Source organism: Gymnoscopelus microlampas, assembly GCF_963454915.1.
Source record: "Gymnoscopelus microlampas genome assembly, chromosome: 1".
NCBI classification, from domain to species: domain Eukaryota; kingdom Metazoa; phylum Chordata; class Actinopteri; order Myctophiformes; family Myctophidae; genus Gymnoscopelus; species Gymnoscopelus microlampas.
In genome coordinates this window covers 11,608,300-11,616,626 of record NC_139962.1, presented here as the reverse complement: position 1 = coordinate 11,616,626, position 8,327 = coordinate 11,608,300, and positions in this window count along the sequence as shown.

The following is an 8,327-nucleotide window of genomic DNA, read 5'->3' as shown; positions in this document are numbered from 1 at the left end:
TTTATTGCTTCTCTGATCTGTGATCAAAGAACTGGATGTAGCAATTCCATTCATTCCATTCTTATTGCATGGCAAAACAGGTCTGAAAATCACACTTTTAGTATATAACGTAACAGTAACAAAGCAGATTCTGTTCTGCCAATATATCAGGCCAATTTATTCACGTATTCAATCAATGAAGGCTTAAGTCATCTGTAATGCAAGGCACCAAATCTCAATTGTTGTGGGAAGATTATGGGTTCTAGTGAGACATCACTGACAGTTTCAGTGCCATCTCCACTCATCACCTGTTCTGATATGTGTGTCAACTAGACCAGCCACTCTGATGGCGGGTCAGGTCCCATGGTGGTGGTGCGCCACCGTTGCAGTGGCTTGTAACTTAATAAGCTAAAAAAAAGGTAATTACGCCTCGGAGGTACCGAGACTAGGGGGGACGATGCTTTACGATTATGTATATATATATATCACACCCAGTGTGAAGTGGGCGGTGTGTGGTCATCACAAAATGACTCACTTAAAAGTGTTTTTTTTAAGTCCATACTGCTATTCATAGGGCTGCACATGTGTCATGTGTTTCGCTAGCCAATCACAGTCCTGAATTTGCAAAGTCAGCCAATCACATTACAGCTAGTGGTGATGACACTAGCTGTAATGTGATTGGCTGACTTTGTAAAAGTATAGATTTGCATTGACTGTGGAAGGGTTAGGGTTGTAGACTGCGTTGTAGACTATTGGCCAATCACGGTGCAGGATTGGTCAGTGTCCAAACCTCACTTATAGGGGGCGGTTACACCGCCCCAAAAATAAGTCCTCTTGTATTCTTGTTTGCTAAAGGGATACTATGGGTTGCCTTTTATCTCCAAGGGAATAAAAACACCACAGTACCATCAATGAGAGGAGCTCTAACCTAAGGTCATTAAAACAGTCTGGTACTCCAGTGAGCGGAAAGGCTCTGTCTGTTGTAGTGTAGAGCCTGCGGTGGGTTTGAATCTAATGGGACATGTGAATGCTGCAAAAGGTCTCCGGCATCATCAGAAGAATGCTAATGTTTCAGTTTTGGATTCTGGAACACAGTGTCAAGTTGTTTCTGTGAAATAGTATGAGACGCCTCACCCCCTTCTTCCCTGCCAGGAATAAGAATGCTTTTGCATAGAATAATTTACTGTTACAATTTAGGCATTTAACAGATGCTCTTATCTAGTGCAATTTACAAGTGTGATATCGGAATAAGGAGAATAAGTATGAACTCTAGTCATTAAAGTAAGAACAGTGTAGTGCCTCAAAGAAACTAGGATACCAGGTAAACAATGAACCTAGCATCTGTCTAAATAACAAAATAGCTAAATCCCATTGTTAACATTTGAGATTGAGAAAAACAAAACTACAAAACAAAAACATGAGAACAAGTGACCAAGACACGTCTGGATAGTAGTAAACATATCTTAGTCAATCGCTAGCATCAATCGAAAGAAAAGGTGGCACGATGGCAAGTACAGGGAGAGTGAAGTGCTAGGGGTTGCGGTGGAGTCTGACGAGGTGAGTCTTCAATTACAGATCCGAAAATGGGGACTTCTAACTACAATGGGGAGTTTATTCCACAGTTTGGGAGCCAGGAGGGAGAAGAGTCTAGGATGTGTGGAGTGTTGTCCAGGGTGTTTTAGGGAAGACTCCTACAGCATTCCTGTGTCATGCCGTGCAGGTATGCTATGCCATGCCATTGGTTGCCTTGTTGGCCAAGGTCAGTGTTTTGTACTGGGTGCGGGCAGCAATCAGCCAATGAAGGGAGAGAGAGAGACAACAAAGGGAGCAATTTAAATGGGACCACCTTATTGTCCCCTCCTGTGCTTTCCATGTGACAAGCCTCATTGGGAATGTGAAACATAGCGCCAAAATTCTGTCGCTCACGTAGCCCGTATTATTATTTCACTTTGACATAGGACCTAACCTAAACCTAACCCTAACCCCAACCTTAGTGGGGGAACATAGAACCCGGGGAACATAGGGATGACCCCCTTTCGCGCTTTGATACCCATTTTAAATGAATCTTTTAATATGATGGTGCGTATAATTAATCTAATGAAATGCAGCTTATAGCTTATTAACAAGTAGTTCCCATGTTGTGTGATAAGCAGAGCAGAGTGACACAGGTGAACCCTGATCTGTTTATTCTATTAGGATTGAACAAACACACACATACGGTACCACTGACACACATCAGTGTTTCCCCTACCATTGTTAAAAAAATCATTCATGCACATTTATTCATAAAACTGTGCCTAGAATCCATACTAAAAGTGTGCAAAATTGTGCATGCGCAGAAAATGGCGATAGTCCGTCCGCTGTGCAAGGATCTCTAATGTGTTGACGTTTATTAGTCGACAAGCAGCTTTGCACTGATCAAGCGCTGCCTTTTGCTGATCAAGCGATAACCCCGGCAACTGGCTTGTTCGTTCATCAGTCTATTTGTCCGGGGGAAGTAGCTGTTTAGCAGTCTACTGCCAGACAGTGGCTCTGTGGCTATGAAGCCACTTGTCCTAACTATTTAAATATCACTTTTAAATACAAAATCAAATGCTAACTGTTTGTGGAGAATTGTATTGCAATATAAAATAACATCTAAATCCATATTATAGAAAATCTAAGTGGCGCTTGGCTGTGGAATGTGGATGCAGACAGACAAGGTACAAAAGGACATGGGAAAAAAGAGTGAATCATCCTTCAATGGAGGGAGAGAAGGAAGGAAATGGAAAAGATGAGAATACAGAGAAGCAAATAGAATAATCACTGCGGCTGAGAGGGGAATGAATTTTCTCTGCAAGTTTGTGTTTTAATACTTTGGAAAACCAATAAAGCCAATGAGCCATGCTGAACGAAACAATGAATCACTGACAGTTGAGATTGAGAATGAATGCTAATTTAGAGAATGTGTGTGTGTGTGTGTGTGTGTGTGTGTGTGTGTGTGTGTGTGTGTGTGTGTGTGTGTGTGTGTGTGTGTGTGTGTGTGTGTGTGTGTGTGTGTGTGTGTGTGTGTGTGTGTGTGTGTGTGAGAGAGCGCGAGGGGGGCGGTTAAACATGTGATAGATATGTCTAAATAAAGACAGGCAGCAACGATTATTTTCTTAGCGATTATTCTATCGATTTCTTTTTCAATTCATGTAATAATTGAGAAGCGCATTTGTTTTTTATATATTCCTACATTCGACATGAAAAAAAATCCAATTTCTTTTCTTTTAATTGATTAAATCAATTAGCCTGATTAGGCCATGAAAATAGACGATTTACAGGCTCCCAACCAATTTGTATATCATCTTTTTAAAATATTTTTGCTACTTTGCTAGAAAAAGAAAAGACGAAAACATATTTTATTAAAATGGATTATCGATTAAATTGATAAGCTCGATTAACTGTTTGCACCCCTAGACAGGTTTTAGGATATCTGTGCTGTGACGCGCTCTTTAACATCCTTCCTACAGAAGCTGCCGATCTACAGGCAACTATGGGAAATAAACAGAGAGGGGATTCTTTGATTTTGCCTCCTCTCCAAGTTTATTTCTTTATCGACTTAAGAAATAGACTCACGTGGCACTGTCTGCCTCTTAAAATTTCATCAGTCCACTTAACAAGAAGAGCATTCATTATTCACAAAGAAGTGGTCGCAATTAAGAACCCTGTCAATCAGCAGAGCCTCGTGAGACCCGGGTGTCGACAGTGATCTCACTGTGAACCTGACGAGAGGCAATGAGTGGACAAGATCCACAGAGGATGAACGTGTTCATACATCTGTTTAGTACCATAGAGTACTGTATGTGTAAGAACTAGAGAACGGACGACCCCGCCCCCACCTATTTATTTCAATGAAGTTGCTCACCTAGCCTGGAATTCTCACTTCACTTCTCAGTCTGGTAAACCTCAACCCGAGGCTTCCGATTGGTCTGTGTGGGGGCGGCCGGGCGGGACTAGTAAACTCGAGTCACTTCCTGACTTTCCTACGTGATTGGTGACATGAGTCAAAATGAGTCAAATAGGAGCCTGGCTAGAGTACAAAATAGCGAAGTGAGTAAAAAACAAACGTATATAACGAAGCAGCATTCCATGCTATTGCTCAACCAGCGCATGAAGCGCCTGGAAGTACCCTCTTACTCTGCATTTGTCCAAAACCACTATAGCGTTTCAGACGATAGAAACATGCGCAGTAGCGTTTTAAATGCGGAAGTCTTGCAATCCCAGATTTTACCACCAGGACACGGCAGCTTCAATAAACCCTGCGGAACTGGGAGCTTGTTTAGCACTCAGTTCCGAATAAGAAGTAGAGATGGATGGTCTTTAAATACTTTGTGGGTGTCTGGTTTGTGTGCATGGCTGCATGAGTATATGCATAGATATCTGTGTGTTCATGAATGCATGTTTATGAGTGTGTGCATGTGTGTGAGAAAGAGTGCTTCTGTATGTATGTGCACTCATGCTCACCTGTGTCTAGGTGTGTAGGTGTTTCTTTCTGTGTGAATGCACGATGCCGTGATTTATTCATATCTGCTGTGAACTGACCCTGAACCATTTTTTACTACAGAGTCTGTTTCTCATCTGTTGTGACATTCCTGCTGCTGGCACGATCGTGCGACAGTAAAACACTCTCTATTATATTCCAATGGTATTAATAAATATGTCCAATACACAGTAAAAATCCTCAGTGGTCATAGGTCCATTTGTAACTCCAAGTGTACAAATGCAACCAAATGGACCTGTATTAACACCGAGGATCTTACTGTGTTAAACTTAATTAGATGAATGATGAAGTGAATGATGAAGTGTTGGACATGTAATTATGAGCAGTGAAGTCTCTTTTGTGCTCTTTCGCTCCCTCCCACATAGAGAGTTTATTTCATATCTTAGGTAGGCTACAGCAAGTAGGCTACACAGTGTTAGTGCTTCGATCAACCTCTTGTAGGATGATATGGGTATTCAAAAGCACAATGAAATGGCTTTGATATTGCTTACAACCTTGGCTAAATACTTTAACAGGCCTAAACTTATCTAGTTCCTTGGTATTTGTTGGATTTGGGTATGGGTATTAAAATGTATGTTTTCCAGATACGACGTATCTGGCCAATTGCAGCACACTAGATCTCACTAAGCTTGCTGGGCACAATAGAGCAAAGCGCGCTAACCAAGATGGCATCAGATGGCATCAGGACCAGCAGACTTCACCCTCTTAACACATATACTGCCAATCCTGAGATATCTCGGGACATTAAATCCACCCGTTACCTGCGTATCCCGAGATATCTCGGGATCGTCTTTTAATGTGGTTTGATAACGAAAAAAAAATGTTTTGGTACCATCCTTGATTTTTTTTTTTTCCCCATGACGCTTCCGACCCATCCTATGAGAAAATTTCCGACAACCGTTTCCGGTTCGTTTTTTATCTTGAAAAAACAGTTTTTCCCTGGTTTTGGCTAAAGATCATGGTTTTCACACGGTTTAAAAAACGAATGGTAAGCTCCGGTTGTATTTTCTTTTCTTTGATCGACGAACGGTTATCCTCTTTGTGTTTAAAAACGATCTGATAGCCGATCGGAGGCTAAGCTAATCTAAGATGGCCGGTGGGGAAACGTCACAGCCACGTCACAGCCAAACGGATATGACGTTTGCAGCCTCTTTTCGCCGCTGATATCACAGAAGAAGAAAAAAAAAAAAAAGTGTAAACATTATGAGGGCTCGTACGTCCGTCGTTGCTGTTTATAAACACCATCCGATCGCGGATTTTAGTGGATATAATTTTTTTGTGAACGGTTCAAAAGGCTATAAAACTCAAAAACGCTGGTGGGTGAGTACCTTATGAATAAACTCTGGCAGGGAATGTGTTAACTACGGCTGTGACGCATTGCTGCCTGAGATATCACAATATGAGGTACAAGAGACCCTCTAGTTCAAATCTTACTCCTGACTTGTCTTACTATATTCTGCCATGTAGCCAAGAGAGGCTACTTATCTTGTTTTAAAAATGTGTTTATGATTAAATAACACTTATGATATGAATCTCTATCTGTCTTCAAAATAAATCCATTGTTTCTTTCTTTAAATTCCATATCTGCAAGCACACAAGCACATTCTGTGTCATCTCTACTACGACTCTAAAAAAAAAAGTCCAGTAAAAATAAAAGTTTGGTTATCACCCTGCAGACTAGTCCTTCATATGTTGGGTGCCCTGGGCAGCTCTCTGTGTTGCCTTTGTACTTGCATGTCTGCAAGGACTGCCAGTTCGGCAATTCCATGTCACCTGCATGTGCACTAAATATTTTACCTCCACAATCAAAAATACATTTCTTTATCCCAAAATGTGTATGCTGTGAGCCCCATGAGCTCTGCACACACACACCATTACCTGTCTTAAATGTGCATGAACCACATGTTCTCTGTTCTGTGCATGAGACTTTCTGTTATCAGTCTCTAGAGTGCGTCGCTGTCTGACAGCCTGCCTTCAGTCCAATATCAAACACATCAAAAATCCCAGTGGCGGCATTTTACATTCTGTCTGCTCCATATATCACACAACCTGACACTCTCTGATGGTGACACACAGACAGAGAGACAGAGAGACAGAGAGAGAGAGAGAGAGAGAGAGAGAGAGAGAGAGAGAGAGAGAGAGAGAGAGAGAGAGAGAGAGCGAGAGAGAGTGGCAAAAGGAAGGAGAACAAGAGAAGGGACAAGGACACAGACTAGAAAAAGGGACCAGGGGAGAGAAAATGAGAGATGTAGGGATATGAGAGAAGAAAGAGAATGCCAGGGAAAATCTGCCCACTCAAACCCTCTGGGACCAGAGAGCAAGGCGGGCAGATGAAAAGATTGAAGGTTGAGTCGAGAGAACGAAAAGAGAGAAAATGGTAGAGCCAGCAAAACAGATAGAGGGAGGGAGGGAGGGGGGAGACAGAGCAAGCCTTTTTTTCCTGTCACCTGTCTGAGAGGAATGATGACCCCAGCAAAACTTTTCCTCTGATAAAAGGCCAGTCAGCGTACCGCATGTACAGAGGAAGTCATCAAATAACACAGCGCTTGGACCACAACACACATGCTCATATCTCCCTAATCAAGTTACACAATACACAGAATACATAAATAATTACTTCTGCCTTACTATGTACACACATACAAACTTCACCATTAGCGCCCCGGGTGACCAGGGGGACGCAGTATAGAGACCAGGATTACTGCATGTTTTTGTGAGGGTACTTACCCTAGGAGACACGGGAAGAACATGCAAATTCCACACAGAAAGGCCCTTTCACCAACCCCACCTAGGTATGGGCACTGATGACGCGGAGGAGAGGACCCACAGCATCGCCTGCGGGAATCGAACTCAGGACCTTCTAGCTGTGAGGCGACAGTGGGAAAAAAATCACATATTCAGTCTGTCTTTACAACTTTACAAAAACGTTCATGGATTATGGATTTCTGGCATAGGAAGTGGGAGTCAATCTTTCATTACCCCAACCAACCAGAGTGCAGTGGGCGTCGCTGCTCTTGTCAGGGCTTTCAATGCTACTCATTGGGGTAGGAGGAGGAGGGGCGCGGGGGTGGGCGGGGGCGGGCGCACAGATTGGTGAACTAATGGGAACCCACAGATGTTTTATCCCGAGATTTTGAATTCGCCCCTCTAGACCAGCTATTAGATGCGCTCAGTGTTGCATTGGTGAATTGGAAAGTGGTTGCACTCTATTTTAATGACGTCACACACCCGTCGCTTAACACCTACACTACAGGTCACACAATGGACAATTGATATGCATCTATAGGCTCATTCCTATGTTAATCCTATGTTAATTCATGCTGGTGTGACAACCGGCGGCCGGCAGCCTTTGTTAACTTTGTTGAGGTGTGAATTTAAAGTTGTTTTAAATCTATGCATATGCCTGCCCGTGCTCCTGTTCAAAAAGGTAGTTGCACGGCGTGTTAGGCCATCCCATGACCAATGCAAGCCTGGATGCGCTGGGGCAGGCTACTTGCACCCCAATATATTGTTAAGCTCCTGTCTCCCTATTACCTTCACCATGCCCTGAGGTCCTCAGGTGGGGCTCTCCTATGGTTCCCTAGAGCTCGCAACTAAGGGTGACAGACTAGACTCTGGAATGCCCTACCCAAGACTATTCGATGAGTTGACTCTATCTCATCATTTAAATCACTTCTGAAAACAGTCTGACCACACAACTCTAAACCAGTGGTTCACAAATTGGGGTCTGGGAACCCCCAAGGGTCCTTGAGAGGGGTTCAGGGGGTACCCAGCAAAATGTGTTATTATAGTGTTACAGGTAGGATATGGCACCTAGTAGCAG